At 37.9% G+C, this 20,000-nt stretch overlaps 1 long non-coding RNA gene across 1 annotated transcript in view; it reads left to right on the plus strand.

Moving 5' to 3' along the window:
- The first annotated feature begins 7,021 nt into the window (after positions 1-7,021).
- The window catches only part of LOC135113236 (uncharacterized), a 50,138-nt gene continuing 37,159 nt past the window's right edge, over positions 7,022-20,000 (plus strand). The window contains exon 1 of the long non-coding RNA XR_010274766.1: positions 7,022-7,207. This is a non-coding gene — a long non-coding RNA (uncharacterized LOC135113236). The remainder of the gene's footprint in view (positions 7,208-20,000) is intronic.

Genomic DNA, 20,000 nt, shown 5'->3' on the forward strand with positions numbered 1-20,000 from the left:
GATGAGGGAAAAATAAAATGAAGACCAGAGACCAGGAGGAGGAGGAGGAGGAGGAGGAGGAGGAGGAGGAGGAGGAGGAGGAGGAGGAGGAGGAGGAGGAGGAGGAGGAGGAGGAGGGGGGACAACTATGCATGCGTCATTACCATTAAGTTGGAGCGAATGATTTTTTTTTTTTTTCGTACAAGTTACAAGAAGTGGTTCCTCTCTTCTCCTCTCACTTCCTTTACTCTCTTCCTTTCCTCTTTTCTTTGATCTTTTCCACAATTTCTCTCTTCCTTTTCTTTTTTTTCGTTCCATCTCTTCCATCTTCCCTTTCAACCCTTTCACTTTTCACACTTTTCCATTCACTCTCTTCCTTCTTCCTTCCTTCTGTCTCCTCCATCTTACTTCATTCTTTCTCTTTCTTTCACCTGCCTCTTTCTACCCTTTATCTCATTTTCATATCATCCTTTTTCCCTTCTTTTCCTTTATTTTGCTTTTTATATCCTTCGTTCCTTCCCTCTTACACTTTTTTCTTTCCTTCTTTCTCTTACATCCCTTTTTCCTTCTTTTCCTCTTTTCTTTCATTCACCTTATTTTTCTTTTCCTCCTTTCCATTCCAATATCTCCTCTTTCCCTCTCTTCCTTCTGTTTTTTTTCATAATTTTTCCTCTTTATTTCATCTCCGTCTTTCCTTCCTTCCTACCTTCTCTTTCTTCTACGTGTCATCCCAATCTTTCCTCTCCTCTGTTCCTTTTTTCTTCTTCTCCTGCTTCCTACTCCAGTCTTTTCTCCTTTTTTTCTGCACTTTCCTTCCTCTCCTTTATCTTCCATCTCTCCAATTATTCTTTCCTTTCTTCTTTCCATCTCTTTCGTTTGCCTTTCCTCACTTTCACCTTCCCTTCTTCTTTATCTTACATCACCTCTCTCTCTCTCTCTCTCTCTCTCTCTCTCTCTCTCTCTCTCTCTCTCTCTCTCTCTCTCTCTCTCTCTCTCTCTCTCTCTCTCTCCTGCTGTGACCGCTGTTTATAGGGGCAAATTTCCTTTAAATCACACACACACACACACACACACACACACACACACACACACACACACACACACACACACACACACACACACACACACCTAAAAATAATGTACACGATTTTTTTCCTCTAGCAAATTTAAGTGAAAAAATTGCCTATCATCATTTATTTTCTCTATTTTTCTTCTCCTTTACTCTTTCTCTTACATTTGTATTTATTTATTTATTTATTCGTTTATTTTTGTTATTTACTGATGACGGTTCGATTTTAATAATTTCATGTCAGTAATGGAGTTCTTTTTTTTTTCGCTTTTTTTAAGTTTTCAATCTGTTTAAATTTATAAGACCCCCTCTCAGTTCCACCACTTTTTTCCTCTTTATTTATTCATGCATGCATTTTTTACATAACACGCGCCATTAATACGTTATTAAACATATACTGACAGACAGACAGGCAGATATACACACACACAGGCGGATAGACAAGTGTAGGTGTGTATCATCTGTGTATGTTTATCTGTGTGTGTCTGTTTGTCTTTTGGTTGTGTTTTTGCCTTTTCTTAAATTTTTGTACATATATTTCATGTATCTGTAATTATCATTTTACAAGTCTATCTGTCTGTCTGTTTAAGTTTATTCTCTTCGTGCCTCTTTTTCCTGTGTGTTATTTATTTATTTTTTGTAAATTTTCTAGATATCTACAAGTGTATACTTTTACCTGCTGGTCTATCTGTCTGTGTATATGTAAGTCTATCTATCTTTCCGTCTATCTGTGTTGTCTTCTCCTCGAAAAAATAAAAAAAAACTACTTTCCTTTATGTTTTAGTATAAATTTTCTCTTCCTACTTGTTGGTCTGCATGTCTGTCTGTTTGTCAGTCTATTTGTATCTATTCTTTATGAGTATTTCTCTTTTTGGTGAATCCCTGCGCCTGTTGACTGTGTGTGTGTGTGTGTGTGTGTGTGTGTGTGTGTGTGTGTGTGTGTGTGTGTGTGTGTGTGTGTGTCACCGTCCCTCATGCTGGCGGCGAGGGTGGCGGGGGGAGGGAGGAAGTGTGGCCGGGAGCGAGGGAAGGTCTGAGTGTGCCGGGGGGCCAGGGGGCAGTGTGGCGGCGGTAACCATGGTGAGTAAGGATGGTGATAAAAATGAGCGTAATCGTGATAACGGTGATGGCAGTCAAAAAACATCGCTAAATACTCCCCTTTCTTTTTCCTTCTTTTTTTTCCTCTTTTTTTTTTTTATCTACGAAGGCATCACGGAACACTAAAATATCCTTACATTACACTGACTGAAATTTTATGACTGTTTTTCATGGCAGTCCACCAATAAACATCTCTGAATACTTTTTATTTTCCTTATTTTATTCCCATTTTTTTTTTTTTTCAATCTATTAAGCCATCATCACCGAGCACGATTTTTACATTTCATTAATTTTGAAATATCCTTAAATTATATTGACTAAACGTTTATGCCTATATGTTTACAATTATCTAGTTCTTACAAAAAAAAATCCTGAACTTTATGTATATTTCGTATTCAATAAGTGAAATTTATGGAAAGATGGTCCATGTTTTTATATCTCGTAAATTTCTATATGTATATATATTTTTTTTTCATTTTCCTAATTCTTATAAAAAATCTTGAACATGTAAGTTAATGATGACAAAACTATGGACATAAATATATATGCTAAATTTCTTATACAATACCTGACAAACTTTATTAAGATGTGTGTTCATTCTTCTAATTCTTATAACATAATGTATCCAGTATTCAGTAAGTCAATTATGATAAAATTTACCAGTAAAAAAATAACTTATGCTACATTTTCTTATCTAATATAACGAAGGACTGTTTTGGTTCCTCATTAAGTTAAATTCTATTAATCTCCTGAACTACTAATCGCATTGTCAGTCAGGTCATATTACACTCCTTACCTTTGAAATCTAAATAGAAAAGAATGAAGAGGAGGAGAGTGAGGAAGAGGATGAAGAAGACCTGGGTAGTATTAAAGAGGAAGCAAAGAGGATAGTAATACACAAAAAAAAAAAGAGGATAGAGCAACAGCAGCAAAAACAAGAGAGAAGAAAGAGAGAGTCCTGAAAGGCGTGAATACAACAACACACCTGAACGCTTGTACCGCTAAATTAATGCGTTCCTCAGCCATACAAACAGATGGTGCTGCTGCTAACACACCTATACTCAGCATGCGGGCGGCCTGTGTTCATAGGAATTACTTCATTTATTTAATACGTTTTAAAGCAGACATCCGTGACACACGCCGCTATTATGATACATAGGGACTCTTTTTCCGTTCCAATATATATGGTGTATCATCCATCAGTCTTGTGTGTGTGTGTGTGTGTGTGTGTGTGTGTGTGTGTGTGTGTGTGTGTGTGTGTGTGTGTGTGTGTGCGTGTGCGTGTGCGTGCAATAATCTAAATAATCTGTCAGTGACGTATTCATGTATGCATTTCGTGATGTACAAAGATAAATGGTGCCAAATTACATAAGCTTTAGTACTTTCGTGAAATATATGTTTTTTTCATGCAATTGGATTGTTCTTTTAATAAATATGCTATGGTACTTTCAAATATATTGTTTTTTTTTCTTTTGTCGTGCAATTGCAACATTTTCTGTATAATATGTGAGCGTAAATGTTTCTATTGTATGTATTAATGCACCGCGGATGTGATACATTGAAACTGAAAAAAAATTAAAATAACAAAGTAAGTGGAATTAAATTATTTGTTATTTCAGTTACGTTAGGGGAAATAATCTAGATTCACTATTATTTCCTCTCACTCCTCACACATTGACAAATACAAGCCAGGTAAAAAAAAAAAACAAAGTTACGTCTCCTAAGAAAAAGCCGTACAAGAGACCAAAAGCTGCGATACACAGATAACTGTATACATAAAGTCCTGCACGATCACTTTTATTGACAAAGAGAAACAGGTAGAGAGGGTACTACGGCGCCGAACAGACTGACAGAGCGTCCGCCAGCCATCCACGCCGAGTCTCCTGAGGGAAGCAGGGAGGCGTCGTTATACAGCTGTGAAAGTTAGCGTAAAAGTGGCGCTGCAGAACCCCTTGTACTTGGTGTCTAAAAGATTACAGAAGTTAGGGCTCAGATTACCATACCATTCATATTCATGGGGCACAATAGAGTGCTTTGAGTAAGATGAGGCATAGAGATGAGGACGAGGACGGGACAGGCAGCCGAGCGGGAAGAAAACGAGCGTCGCCTGAGGATGAGTCAAGACGTAAAGTGGGAACAGATGTGAGCTTCTATGGATCAGGGGACTTACAGGAGTAATGCTACGTATTCGTGCGTTTAATTCCTTTATTTGAGTGTGGTATTAGGAGAGGAAGAGGATATTTAGCGAGGAGTTTAGACTCTAGATAAGGTGTAGTTTTAATTTTCTAATGACTTGCAGATTTAAATGTTATTTATTCATGGATACAGTTCCTTCATACGAGTGTAGAATTAGGAAAGGAAGAGGAGGTTTGGGGAGGAGTTTAGACTCTAGACAAGGCGTAGTTATAATTTTCTAAGGACTTGCATATTTAAATGTTATTTATTCAAGCATCTAATTCCTTGATACGAGTGTTGTATGGAAGGACGGGAAGAGGAGATTCAGGGAGGCGTTTTAGACTCAAAATACGAGCAGTTGTGAGCAGTTATAATCTTATATGGACCTGCAGACTTAAATGTTACGTAATCGTGCATTATGATAATACGAACTTTATGCAACCGTTGAGCGACAAAATAAGTAGATAAAATGCAAAGCACGCATAATGAAGAGACGGTGTAAGTTTCTATGAACCAAAAGACTAATAATGTTGTGTGTTAATGGATTTATTTCGTTAGTAGCAGAGTTATTTGACAAATGCGAGAAAATTGAGAGGTTTGCCTGACAAGTGAGTGAAGACGTGAGGAGAAGAACTAGAACAAGAACAAGAACAAAAACAAAAACAACAACAACAATTCACACATTTAACCTATTACTACGTTTGTTCTACGTATGACAACTGAAAGAGGGAAAACAGCTTCATCTAATATAACACTTCAAGACAAAAGCAATGAGTATTTACGAGACGTCATCCCAAATTGTGCGTTTCTACGGATCAGCACATTTGTAAATCCACACAGATAATTTATATGAATGTTGCATTACACTGGATGGTGGGAAAAAAAAAAACGTAAATACAGAAGTTTGGTTTGTATTTGGATTCCAACACGAACACTTGATATATCACTCTGATTTTATTCAATTACTCTAATACATGAAAGCTTGCTCTCTCTCTCTCTCTCTCTCTCTCTCTCTCTCTCTCTCTCTCTGACTGTCTGTTTGTTTGTATGATTGACTGCATGTCTGTGTATGTAGGTTTCTTTTTTTTTTGTCTGTACCTGTCTGTCTGTTTGTGATTCTTTGTCTGTCCGTCAACCTGTCTAAGTATGTTTGTTTGTTTGTTTCATTGCACGTCTGTGTGTGTCTGTAGGTTTATATTTGTTTGAATTGTTTTTTTGTCTGTCTGTCTCCCTCTATCCATCTCTCCCCTTCATTCGTTTAATTCTCATCTCTCCCTCTCTTCATCCTTTCCTCCTATCCAATATTCTTTTTTATCTTATAACCAATTCTCTCTCTCTCTCTCTCTCTCTCTCTCTCTCTCTCTCTCTCTCTCTCTCTCTCTCTCTCTCTCTCTCTCTCTCTCTCTCACGCGCACACAATTTTTTATCTACCCTCTCTCCCTCTATTCACCCTTCATCTCTCTATCTCCCTCTCTATCACCCTCCTCCCTCCCTCACCTTCCTACGAGTATTTCCCTCTCCCTGCTCTCTCCCTCCCCCTCCTCTCTCTTCCCATGCCTATAACTGGGAACAAAACACACGTGCACACACCTACATACACCGTCCTTCATCCTACACCCTACCATAACACAAATGAACACAAAGGAAGAACAAGTAGAAGCAAAGGCACTGAAACACACGTGATAAATAGTTTGGGTCTTAAAACTAACTCTCTTTCGGTATGCTTGAGGGAGCGTGTCCCCTAATGCTTCTCTATGCTCAAATTTTCAGGGGCATTTGTGTGAACGAAGGAAGGAAGGAAGGAAGGAAGGAAGGAAGTGGGGGGCAGGGAGGAAGGGAAGGAAAAAGAGGGATGGAGGGTTGAAAGTAAGTGGATATATAGAGGGGATGGAGGGAAGGGAAGGGAAGGGAAGGAGAGAGAGAGAGAGAGAGAGAGAGAGAGAGAGAGAGAGAGAGAGAGAGAGAGAGAGAGAGAGAGAGAGAGAGAGAGAGAGAGAGAGAGAGAGAGAGAGAGAGAGAGAGAGAGAGAAATTGGGTGTTACTGCGAGTGTTGTGTGCGATGTATTGTGGTACTTAGTGTGTGTGTGTGTGTGTGTGTGTGTGTGTGTGTGTGTGTGTGTGTGTGTGTGTGTGTGTGTGTGTGTGTGTGTGTGTGTGTGTGTGTGTGTGTGGTAGCAGTAGTAGTAACAGTAGCAGTAGTAGTAATATTTGTATTAAGCTTGTGTGGTGTATGGCAGAGTATAGCTGAGTGTGGCAGTGTGGTATGTGGTAGAGGTGTGTGGAAGTGTGTGGTGATGGTGTGTGGTGGTGGCGGTGGTGTGTGGTGATGGTATGCTGCTGGTGGTGTGTGTTGGTATGTGGTAGAGGAGTGTGATGGAGCACTGTGTGGTGGAGGACCGTTGTGTAATAGATGAGTGTGATGTGTGTACAAGGCAGCCCAGTGCGCGGAGTGTGGTGGAGGTGTGATATGGAGCAGTGTGGTGGAGTGTGGTGAAGGAGCGAGGGGCGAGTATGTACAAGGCAGTTGGCACACAGAATAAAGACCCAATTCACTCACTCATACAGCGCCATCCACTCAACTAACTACTCTGACACTCACACGCCGCTGCCGCTACCGCCACCTCTACCTCTACCACCACCACCACCACCACCTGTCCCTTTCAGCTAGGCCAGACCAGGCAGGCAGCGCGACTCAAGCTCAGTGCTCGCTCAGACATCGTGCCGAGAGGACGTGCGCCGCGGACTCTTGTAGTGAACCATAGTGAAACGCGGCGTGTGAAAAACCTAGACGTTCATACCGTGTTATTAGTTTTTTTTTCCCCCTTCCTTTACCCTACGCTCCTTTCCCTTTTTACCCTCTTTTTTCCCTCCTCGTCAAGGCAAGAAGTGAGTGCTTATTTCCTCCAGGTGAGAGATATAGAGGGAAAAAATGCTACAACACCTGTAATTAGCCGTGTTCAGTGAGACTTGGAGCGGCCGGCGGGTGTGCGGGTCTGGGAAACATAAGCCGGATTTATGAGTGACACGCATGAACGCTACACAGGAAACGTGTCATTCCGCGACTAAAATATTTCCTCCGCGGGACACTCGGACACACACACACAACACTCGGACACACACACACACACACACACACACACACACGAAATAGGCACGTAGATGTAGATAAACAGATAAATTTACACTAACTCAATTCAGTTCACACACACACAACACAAGATAAATACGTACATAGATAGATACGTAGATAGATACGTACAGACAAATTCAATTCAATTCAATTCACACACACACACACACACACACACACACACACACACACACACACACACACACACGCACACACACAAATACAATAGATATATATTTCAGAATTCCAATAATTAGCATTGTCCAACAAATCGCTTTTATACCTTACACATTAAAACAATACACACACACACACACACACACACACACACACACACACACACACACACACACACACTCCATCTAAGGAAAACACACGCCGGGTCGCCAAGAAGAGCTGTTCCTACTCTGTCTTTGGGCCCAAGTGTGTTATGATTACACTTATTTGTGCCCAAGCGAGTGTGTGTCATGAAGGAGAGAGGGAGTGTGTGTGCCTCTACATGTACACTTGTCTCAGCTTAAGGGACAGTGTGCTGAGATGTTACTGTTAGTGTTGCTGTCACTATTCTTATTGCTGTTTTTGTTATTGTTGTTATATACAGGTATGGATGTATCGATACTCTTTTTACTTCTTTTTCTTTTCTTTTTTTTTTTTTTGCTGTTATTAGGATGTACTTCAAGTGATGACGGGCAGAAATATTAATTTTTTTTTTCCTTTTTTGTATATTGACACATTATTATTATCAATTATTATTATTATTATTATTACTATTAATATTATTATTATTATTATTATTATTATTATTATTATTATTATCATTATCATTATATAAGTAGAAATAGAGATGTATCAATACTTTTATGCTGCAATTAATATACACCGTAACTTTTTTTTTTCAATATTTATTAATGGGGAGGGTGCATTTACATTCGTCCAGTACTAAGGTAATGTTCCTCTCTATAACTCACTCTATTTAGATTAACGTGCATCAATTTTATTTAGTCAAGTGAGACTGTACCTAAAATTTACCTTCTCCACTAATGTGTGTAGTGTCTTCACTTCTCTGCTTGATGGCGGAGTTTGTCTGATTTATTTTGATTATCTGATGTTATATTTTTTTCTCGCGTGTGTGTGTATGCTTTCTATTCTTCTCAAACGGAAGTGTACATCGTACATTTTTTTTTTAATAAGTGAGGGAACACCTACGTTTCCTCATTTGCTTTAATATTTTATCTTTATTTACGTGGTATGTCTAGACTATTGAAAAAAAAAATCGAATGAAGCTGGAAATATAACTTCCTTGCATGTGATGATTTACATCCTGCTTTTTTCATAAGTGAGGGTACACCTACACTTTCTTTACTCGGGCGAGAGCATACTAACACTTCCATATTCGCTGTAACACTTAATCTTCATTTAAGCGAAAGTGTATCTAGACTGTCCTTTCCTGGGATGAAGATGGAACCATAAGCTACTCGCATCTGAAGGTTTGCATCTGCATACTTTATAAGTAAGGCTGTTGTTACTGTTTTCTCGTGCAGAGAGTACTAACACTTTCATATTTGCTGAAATAATTTATGTTGAAATGAATGTGTGTTTAGATTTTTTTCTTTTGATGAAATTGGGAGTATAGCTTTGATTTGATCAGATAAATAGGAACCATGTAGTGTTAGTGTGCTTTATACTGAAATCAGACTTTTGTACGTGAAGGGGGAGGGAAGCTTTAGCGCCAAGCAACATGTAAATATCTACACAGCAATTTATATGTAAGGAGATAAACACAACAACAACAACAACAACAACAACAACAACAACAAAAATTACATATCTTTTTAATTTGAAAAGGGAAAGGAAGAGTGAGTGGGAAGCAGCGTATACAGTAATCATCCACACAACAATTTATACCGAAAGGTGAATACTCACCAATAAAAAAAAAGTGTATATTTTTTTTTTACATAAACAAGAGAACATGCAGAGTCAATGTTCTTAATACTGTAACTTTTGGACTGACTTTTTCTTGAAAGGGGAAGGGAAGAGTGAGTTGGAAGCAATGTACATACAGTAATAATCCACGCAATAACCTGTACATAAGGAGATGAACACAACAAATTTTATATCTTATTTTTTGTATTACTTAAGCAGGGAAAGAGTGAGATGACTGGCAAGCAACGTATATATTAACCATCCACACAACTTGTACATAAAGAGATGATCATTCACCAATAAAAAACATATATTTTCTACTTAAGCAAGAGAAGGGAAGGGAGAGTGGCAAGCTTATTCAAATAATAATCGGTAGATAAACAGAATATTGACCAAGCAAAATGATATATATATATATATATATATATATATATATATATATATATATATATATATATATATATATATATATATATATATATATATATATATATATATATATATATTTATTTTTTTTTTTCCATTCAAGAGAGACAAGTTTGGAAGGGAGAAGCTGCATACATATTACTTAGCCACACAACAACCTGTACATAGCCAGAAGAACGTTTACCAAACAAAAGGAACATATATTTTTTTTTATTCAAGAGAGTGGAAGTGGGAGGGATAACCTATATGTAACTTAACCATACAATAACGAATAAAAAAAAGAAAACATCACTGACTACACGACTTTTTTTTTTTTTTTTTAGAAAAAAAAGGAGGCGGGAGGGAGGGATGAACTACATCTCACTTAACCACACAACGACCTGAATGTAAAGAAAAGAACGTTTACTAAACAAAAGGTACACAACCTTAAATTTTCTGGAGAAGGGAATGGGAGGGACAAACTAAACACTTTTTATTCATACTGTGAACACTAAACAAACACATGTACCGCACGTACACAGATTAACATTCACCAAAGGAAAGCTACGCAATCTTACACAATCTTCTACTTACGGAAGGAAGGGAACGGGAGATACACACTAAATAATCCAAATCCACATGTGTACAGCACGTAACGAAATAAACATTGACCAAAGGAAAGACGCGTAATATTTTATCTACAGGAGGGGAAAGGAAAGGGAACTAGAAGAACAGACTCTATAATCCTTAACCACACTGTAAACACTAAACAAAGACATGTAAAGTAGATAAACAGATGGACGTTCACCAAACTAGAGGTAATCTCTTTGGAAAGGGAAGGGAAAGACAATGAAAGGAAGGAAATTGAATGAAGGAACTAAATAGCACTTAACCACGCTATAAACACTAAGCAAAAAATGTACTATAGTTAAAGAGAAGTAAATCCCCTAAACTAAAACATATACTCTCAATCCCCTCTGCCTGGCCTCAACCCGTGACCATGTTCTATAAAACACTACTAACATTAAGCAAAAAAAAAAAAAATCTACAGTAGGTAAATAGATGTACACCCCCCCAAAAAAAATATATCATTACACATTCAGCACAAAACAAACTGACATCAAATACGGATCCATCGATAACAATCTACTCGTGTTGGTATTTGTGTGTGCTTTTAGAGAATCAAGGGCGCGGCACTCGTAAATGAAGCAAAATCGATGCACAGACAAATAAATATTAGCCATGTTCACTGATTCTCCCATGCATGTTTCTGACGTGTTCTGTATGGCACCCCACACACCGACACGCTTACTAACCCTGTAGAGGCTACCTGATTGTTCACTGTGAAACTCGTCAGACCTCACTGCGCCGATACGTGTTCGAGTGTGTGTGCATCCTACAACCCAAACCACACACTCCCAATCCCCTTTGCCTCGCCTCCTCCTCCATCCTTGCCTCGGATCTCTAAAACACGGCCACATTAAAGGAAACTTGGTTATCTTAAATCCAATATTTACGGTAAGGAATTAAATTAGCTTAGATCAGGGAGACGCGGTATTGGGGAACGAAGATAAATTATTTCCAGCTCGCTTAAACGCACGCTAATAAGACCCACGCCACTTGAGCTGAATTAAAACAACTTATTAAAAGGACATTAAGGGATGAAAACAAGAAGACCAAATTTAAAAGGCTTTCTCTCGTAAAGATCTGAGTGATAGCTACTAATTATAAGGTAAGATAAGGTACATCTGTATTTTTGAAAAGTAACTGATGGTGATGGTCGTGGTGGTAGTAATAGCAATGATGGTGGTGGTGGTGGTGGTAGTAGTAGTAGTAGTAGTAGTAGTAGTAGTAGTAGTAGTAGTAGTAGTAGTAGTAGTAGTAGTAGTAGTAGTAGAACACCAATAGCAGTAGTAGTATTAGTAGTATTTGTTGCTGCTGTTGTTGTTGTTGCTGATGTTGTTGATTTTGTGTAAGTAGTGATATATTTAAAATGCGGTAGCAGTAATAGCAGTAGTAGTAATAGTGTTCGTAAAACTACAACTATTATTATCACCACCACTACCACCACCACCACTACAACTAATATCACTTTCACTACGAACATCACCATCATCACTACCTTATCACCACAACTCCTATCACCATCACCACCTTTGTCACCATTACCATCACCATCATCACCCATATCACCACTTTTACTACCACTGCACCTATCACCACAACCATAACATTTTATCACCTTATATCACCATCACCATCCTCACCACCTTTATCATCACTGCTATCAACACCACCACCACTACTACCACTACTAAAACTATTCTTACTTTCATTATCATTACTGTCACCAATCTTATCACTACTTCTACCATCGTCACCCTCCTCACTATCACCATTATCCTCCCTGCTCCTACCATCATCACCCTTAATAATATTCCTTCTACATCGTCACCCTCCTCACCAGCGTGGATTTCTTATAGTGTGTGTGTGTGTGTGTTGTGTGTGTGTGTGTGTGTGTGTGTGTGTGTGTGTGTGTGTGTGTGTGTGTGTGTGTGTGTGTGTGTGTGTGTGTGTGTGTGTAGCTGCGACCCTTATATGATTCCACTTAATGATGGGAAAAGATTTTACACAAAGAAAAGACTCTAAGGCGATTAGGTGAGGAGGAGGAGGAGGAGGAGGAGGAGGAGGAGGAGGAGGAGGAGGAGGAGGAGGAGGAGGAGGAGGAGGAGGAAAAGGAGGAGGAAACGAGGAAGAGGTATAGTAGAAAACACGAAAGGAAAATATCTGGAGGAGGAGGAGGAGGAGGAGGAGGAGGAGGAGGATAGAGCGAAGAGAAGGTAAAATAGAGAACACGGAAGGAAAATATCTGATAAGGAGGAGGAGGAGAAGGAGGAGGAGAAGTAAAGAAAAACGCAGAAGAGGAAGAGGAGGAGGAAGGAGGAGCAGCATAAAAAAAGAGGAGAGAAGAGGGAGAAAGAGAAAGAAGAAAAAGAAAGATAACGAGGCGAACAACGAGAAGAGAAGAACGAAGCTTGGAAATGGAAAAGTAAAAAAAAATGATAATGGAAAGAAAAAAGGAAAGAAAAGCAAGGAAATGAAAAAGAAAAAAAAACATGACAGTGAAGAGGGATAAAAAAAATGAGAAAAGTAGAGAAAAAATAGAAACCTGATAATGGCACAGAAAAACGAAAAAAAGGAACATTATGAGAAGGAAAAGAAAGAAAAGCAAGAAAAGATGACGGTAAGAAAAGTAAAGAAATCAACAGAAATTTCCTAATGGCAAAGAATCACAAAAAGAAAAAAAACATTAATGAAAAACATGATTAGAAAGAGGATGAGGGTAAGCAAGGTAAAGAAAAAAGCCGGAAATCTGATAATGGCAGAGAAACAAAAAGATAAAACATGATCCCCCAAAAGAAAAAAAAGAGCAAGAAAAGTAAAGGAAAGAGAAATCTGATAATGGCATATATATATAAAAAAAATTAAAAAGTAGATAATAAAAAAAAACGATAAGAGTAACAAAAGTAAAGAAAAGACAAGAAACCTGATAACGGCACAGGAAAACAACAACAAAGACAATGAAAAAAAAAGAATGATGAGGATGATGAAAAAAAAATATATATACATATATATATTTGATAATAGCATAGAGAAACATATAAGCAGGAAAATTACAACGAAAACCATGAGGAAAAAAAAAGAATGAGAAAACACACGAGACCTAATAATAACAACAGACAGAGAGAAAAAAAAAAGAAAACTAGACAAAATGAAAAGAAAAAAGAATAATAAAAAGTACAGGAATAAGGAAGACAATAACAAAACGCAAAATAAAAAAAATAGAGATCTAACAGTAACACAAAGGAACATAAAAAAGGTAAAAACAGTAAAAAAAAAAAAAGGGAAAGGAAAAAAAAGACCTTATAGCAGCAGAGAGTAAGAGAGAAGCAGACAGGAATGATACACAGGGGACGAGGCAGATAAGGTACAAAGAGGCTGTTGGCATATAACACGGTAACCTGTTTTAGTAACCCCACCCAGTACAGTGAACGTCATTAGAGACTGTGGCAGGAGGGCGAGAGGGCAGGAGGGCGAGGGCGAAAGCGAGAGCGAGAGAGAGAGAGAGAGAGAGAGAGAGAGAGAGAGAGAGAGAGAGAGAGAGAGAGAGAGAGAGAGAGAGAGAGAGAGAAGTAGTAGTAGTAGTAGTAGGAAATAAACTAGTAGAGATGGAAGAAATGGAGATAAAGGGGGAAAAGTAAAGAAATGAAGTAAGTTATATAATTCTGTTCTCGTGAAGGTTGTGCAGAAGAGGAAAAGGGAAGAGGAGTAGGAGGAGGAGGAGCAAAAGAGGAACAGAGGGAAGTAATAGAGGAACAAGTGCATATGGAGAAATAAAGGAGTATAATGACTGTTACATCATTTTCTTCTCGGCAAGGGTGTGAAGGGCAGGAGGAGCAGGAGGAAGAAGAGGAGGAGACAAATGGAGAACGAGTAGGATTACATGGAACAATATTACAAAAGATTAAACAACAAAAACAACAAAACACCTTACCACCATCACCACAATCATAATGGTGTTTTTTTATGGTTCTAGAGTCAGATTAACAAGAATTCTACATTATCAACAACAAAAACCGTCTTGAAAACCCGAACAATTACCTCTGCGACCTTTGAAAATAGTCGTGGAGAGGGAGCAGGTTTCAAAATACGGATTTATAATACGTTCCAGTGACAAACAAGATTTCTACATTATAACCAGCAGAAACCGTCTTGAAAAACACGGATAATTATCTTGGTAGCCTTTGGAAATAGTCGTGGTGGTAGAGCTTAAGGTTACAGAATGCAGGACATGGAGAATAGTCGTGGTGAGAGAGCAGGTTTCAGAATATGGACCAGAGAACGAATATTGAGAAAGTATTATGGAATTCCGGAGTACGCTCTGAAGAAATTGTGCGGCTTCTATTGTTCCTGGGGAGAGAGATCTAAATACTTGGAGGTTGATAATGCGATTTGGAGAGAGAGAGAGAGAGAGAGAGAGAGAGAGAGAGAGAGAGAGAGAGAGAGAGAGAGAGAGAGAGAGAGAGAGAGAGAGAGAGAGAGAGAGAGAGAGAGAGAGAGAGAGAGAGAGAGAGAGGTGGGGGGGTAACTTGTTTTAGATCCTTGCATTATTGTTTGGTAAATAATTTTAAATATCTACTGGTTAAAGAGAGGAGGAGGAGGAGGAGGAGGAGGAGGAGGAGGAGGAGGAGGAGGAGGAGGAGGAGGAGGAGGAGGAGGAGAGGAGGAGGAGGAGGAGGAGGAAGAGGAGAAGGAGGAGTAGGGCGGGGAGATAGTGAACGAGAACGAGGAGGAGGAGCAAGAGGAGGAGTATGAAGAAGAAAAGGACGAGGAGGAGGAGAACGAGGAGGAGAAGGAGAACGAGGAGAAGGAGGAGGAGGAGGATGTAAAGAGAAAGCGAACGAAAAATAGAGAACAAAGTAAATTAATGTAATATATCAAACACATTTAAACGAAGGAGGAGAAAACAAGAACGAGAAAGAGAAAGGATAATAGAATAAAGACAAGAAAAACAAAGAGGGAAGATAACAGGAAGCGAGGAGGGAAAAAGGAGAACACAGTGAGTGCATATAAACACAATTAAAGTAAATAAGAGAAACAAAAAATAAGTCCCACCGGGTTATAATAATGTTACTTGCTGCAAACCGCCACGCGTAGAGTCTGTTCCACGCGTTGACTCTGCTAATGTGAGGCAGGGAAAGGAGGAGGAGGAGAGAAGCAGGAGGCAAATTCACAACTAACCTTTCCAGGGTTACAAAACAAATATATAAATAAACCTAAATAAAAAAAGACTTCATCATTGAAATTAATACATAAAGAAGAAAGAACGGCAAAAAAAAAAAGAAATATATGAACATATATAGAATGAAGAAAGAAAGAAACAAGGAAAAAAACAAAAGTGAACAAACAAGCAGACAAATTAATAAAGATAAATGAAATTAAGTTAATTAATAGCAAAAAAATAAAACATAACGAATAAATTAATAAATAAAAAGTGAAGGCAACACCGTTTGTTAAAACAATATCTTATTTTTAACATTTTGAGAAAAGGCAAATGAAAGTAAAAAAAAATCTAAATAATAATTATTTGTCTCGTTATATAATAATAATGATGATGATGATGATGATGATGATGATGATGATGATGATGATGATGATGATGATGGTGATGATGATGATGATGGTGATGATGATGATGATGATTATGATGATGATGATGATAGCAATATTAATAATAAAGAGATATAATAATAATAATCATAAAGGTCATACGACTTTTCTTCCTCAACTGTCTTACACGATTATGAGAGAGAGAGAGAGAGAGAGAGAGAGAGAGAGAGAGAGAGAGAGAGAGAGAGAGAGAGAGAGAGAGAGAGAGAGAGAGAGAGAGAGAGAGAGAGAGAGAGAGAGAGAGAGAGACTGGTGACCTTTACTACAAGGTTTCCCTGTTTTTCCCCTCCAGGACAAATATATGGTAAGGGAAAAAGTAAGGGAGAAAAAGTGAAAGGATTATTAGAATACTATTACGGGGGAGACAAAGAATAACACAATAACAAAGAGAATACCAAAAAAACGTGATAACTTCTTTACTTCCATACATACACAGATACATACATACATACATATACCACTGTTGTCTCTCCCCAAAAAAGAAGGGTAGCCAAGACAAGCACACAACATTCACACTGACACTCACACTATTCTCTTCTTGTGCCTTCATTTCATGGGATTAGCGGCACAGCTTCGACAGTTAGGTCTATACTTAGTCTTATATGAGGATACATATGTAGGAGACAGAGATTGCAAAGTGATGCATCATTATTGTATTTTATTTTAGGATATGACAAGAATATTGGGCTTAAGCTTGATGAAGTCAGATAATAGATAGGAAGGAAATGTTTGCCAAATAGAATGGTGGAGAAATGGAATTGACACAATAACGAAATTAGTGGTGTTATTGGTGAAGTTTAAAATACTAAATAGGATGATATGTGGAAATGGTTAGGCATGTTTCATACAAGGACTGCCACGTGTAGGTCTGCTTCCTTTATTTTCTTATGCTCTGATATTATATATTATATTTTCTTATGTTCTTATATTACGATCAATCTAGACCGGTGACTATCATGTAGCACTGTTATACTAGTAGCTGAGTGGTTGTATGAAGATTGTTTAATAATGAACACACTCATATTCATGCAGCTTAAGACAGATTGTGGCGAAGTCAGTATCTTTATCTATTAGTATAACGATTTCTGCTGGGTACGGTGAGGTGAGAAGTGCCTAGACCACCTTTGCTTAACACACTTTCCGCCACGTACTGTTAGGTAAGGAATATCTAACAAACTACGTGCCAACACCAACTAACTATCAGCAAACATGCAAACACACACACACACACACACACACACACACACACACACACACACACACACACACACACACACACACACACACACACACACACACACACACACACACACGATAATTGATTTTTATCAATACAAACAAAAACATTTTGCAAACTGATGCAGTTACGAATGTATACATGCACACTTTTAGGAAGAGAGAGAGAGAGAGAGAGAGAGAGAGAGAGAGAGAGAGAGAGAGAGAGAGAGAGAGAGAGAGAGAGAGAGAGAGAGAGAGAGAGAGAGAGAGAGAGAGAGAGAGAGAGAGAGAGAGAGAGAGAGAGAGAGAGAGAGAGAGAGAGAGAGAGAGAGAGTCTTGCTAGTGACAAACGCTGAATGAATTTTCATTTTTACACGGAAAACAAAAATGCATTTTTTTGCGTCACTATGAAACAACATAGCCAAGATATCATAAACACACGCATGCACACAGACAGATACACCCATACACACACACACACAAAAATACAAGCACTTCATAAGGACACAAAAAAAAGGGTAAAATAAAATAAATAAAATGTTTGCCATAAAAAAAAATCTGTGAAAAGGACGATTCTTTAAAATATGAAGGAAAGAAACAAATAAATACAATAAAACAGGAAAGACAACAATAACAACAACAACAACAACAACAACAACAGCAACAACAAGAAAAAACAATGTCCAGTAAAATAAAAATGTAACAAACAGCAATACAAACAATTTCCGCTTTCCAAAAAATGAAAAAAAAAACAGGCGAAAATCGAGTTTAAGAAAATATTGATATAAAAAAAAAACTAAAAAATGACACTGAATATACCAAAAAAAAAAAAAAATGGAGTAGAATATAAAACTGAATAAAAACCTAACTGAAATTGAACTAATGGAAGTAAAAATCACAGATTTTTTTTTTTTTTAGGGAGAGTGAACAACAACTAAAGTCGAATAATACAAGGCAAACATACAGAAAAAGGAGGAGGAGGAGGAGGAGGAAGAGGAGGAGGAGGTGCAGGAGGAGGAGGAGGAGGAGAACGGAAGGTCAGTGGGCGGATAGATAGGAAGGAAGGTACATAAGTAGGGAGGGAGGAGAGCAAGGAGGGAGAGGAAAAAAAAATAGAGGGGGAGAGAGGGGGAAGAAAGGAGTGAGAGTTCCTGACAGGGTGCGGAGGTAATATATTGTACCTGGAGAGAGGGAGAGGCAGTGAGAGGACGAGACGAAGGAGGAGGAGGAGGACCAGGAAGAGGAGATGGAGGAGGAGAGCGGGAGGAGATGTAGGAGCACAACAGAAAAGAATACGCAGCTGAGTGAAGTTTGTGTGGATTTGTTCTCGAGAATCTATACTTTGTTTGGTAAGGGAATAATTGACGTGTGCAAAACTAACACCACAGATTGTGTACTCCTATCACTGCCTCCAACACTTAAGTCTATTAACATTATACTTAAACCTTCTGGCGCCTCATGTAGGGTAATTTGAATTTCTTGACACTGGTTTTCTTATTCACAAATCTTTCTATTAAAAATTAAATAAAATTAGATAACACGACTCTATGTGTTACTGTCCCCATTATTTTCACTAAGGGAAGTATTCTTAAATCTTCTGGTGTTTTATCTATATTGAATCTGACACTTCCACTGCTTCTTGGCGCAGCCTTTCTAATCACAAACCTCTATCACATATCTAAAAAAAATAAATAAATGAATAAATAAATAAAATATCAATACTTAAACTAGAGTCTATGTATTAATGCCTCCAGTACTTAACACTTAAACTGTTCATCATACATAGACAAATTTCAACTTTTCCACTGCTTCTTGACACAACCTTTCTTAATCACAAACCTCTATCATACATTTATAAAAGATGATCAGAAAACATATGCAATACTTAAAATAGAGTCTATGTATTAATGCCTCCAGTACTTAACACTTATCCAGCTATTTATCATACCTAGCCAAATTTCAACTTTTCCCACAGCTTCTTGGCACAACCTTTCTTCGTCACAAACCCCTCTAAGACTTGATGCGTGCAATACTGACACCAGCCTATATATTACTGCCTTCCATGCCTAACACTTCGGATCGTATCTTTAAACCTTCTGGCGCCTCATTAAGAGTATCTTTAACCATTTAAATGTCGTGAATTGTTGCATATGGCAATTCATAGCTGGAACAGACCTTAGTGGGGAGTAACTGTTTTGCAAGTGTGCTTTTTGTTATGGTTCGTTCTAATTCTAAGAAAGATTCCCTGTCATCAATGTGTCAATATATATATATATATATATATATATATATATATATATATATATATATATATATATATATATATATATATATATATATATATATATATATATATATATATATATATATATATATATATATATATATATATATATATATATATATATAAAACTATATAAAAAAATAATGTATAAAATAATATACGAGAGGCGAAGAATAAGAATAGAAGTTAGAGGGGGAGCAGGAGCAGGAAGAGGAGGAGGAGGAGGAGGAGGAGGAGGAGGAGGAGGAGGAGGAGGAGGAGGAGGAGGAGGAGGAGGAGGAGGAGGAGGAGGAGTAGGAGGACAAGGAAGAAGAGACACTAATGTAACGATACTTTAGTTGAGACAAACGCAATATTACATCAGGCGAAAAAAAAAAAAAAACGGATCTTTACCAACCGCAACGTAACGTAAACTTAAATATACTAAATTTCCATAAAAAAAAAGAGTAAAGAGAACTGCAGAAGATGTTAAAGGCATGCTTGTGTGC

This window comes from Scylla paramamosain, chromosome 25 (assembly GCF_035594125.1).
Source record: "Scylla paramamosain isolate STU-SP2022 chromosome 25, ASM3559412v1, whole genome shotgun sequence".
Lineage (NCBI taxonomy): Eukaryota > Metazoa > Arthropoda > Malacostraca > Decapoda > Portunidae > Scylla > Scylla paramamosain.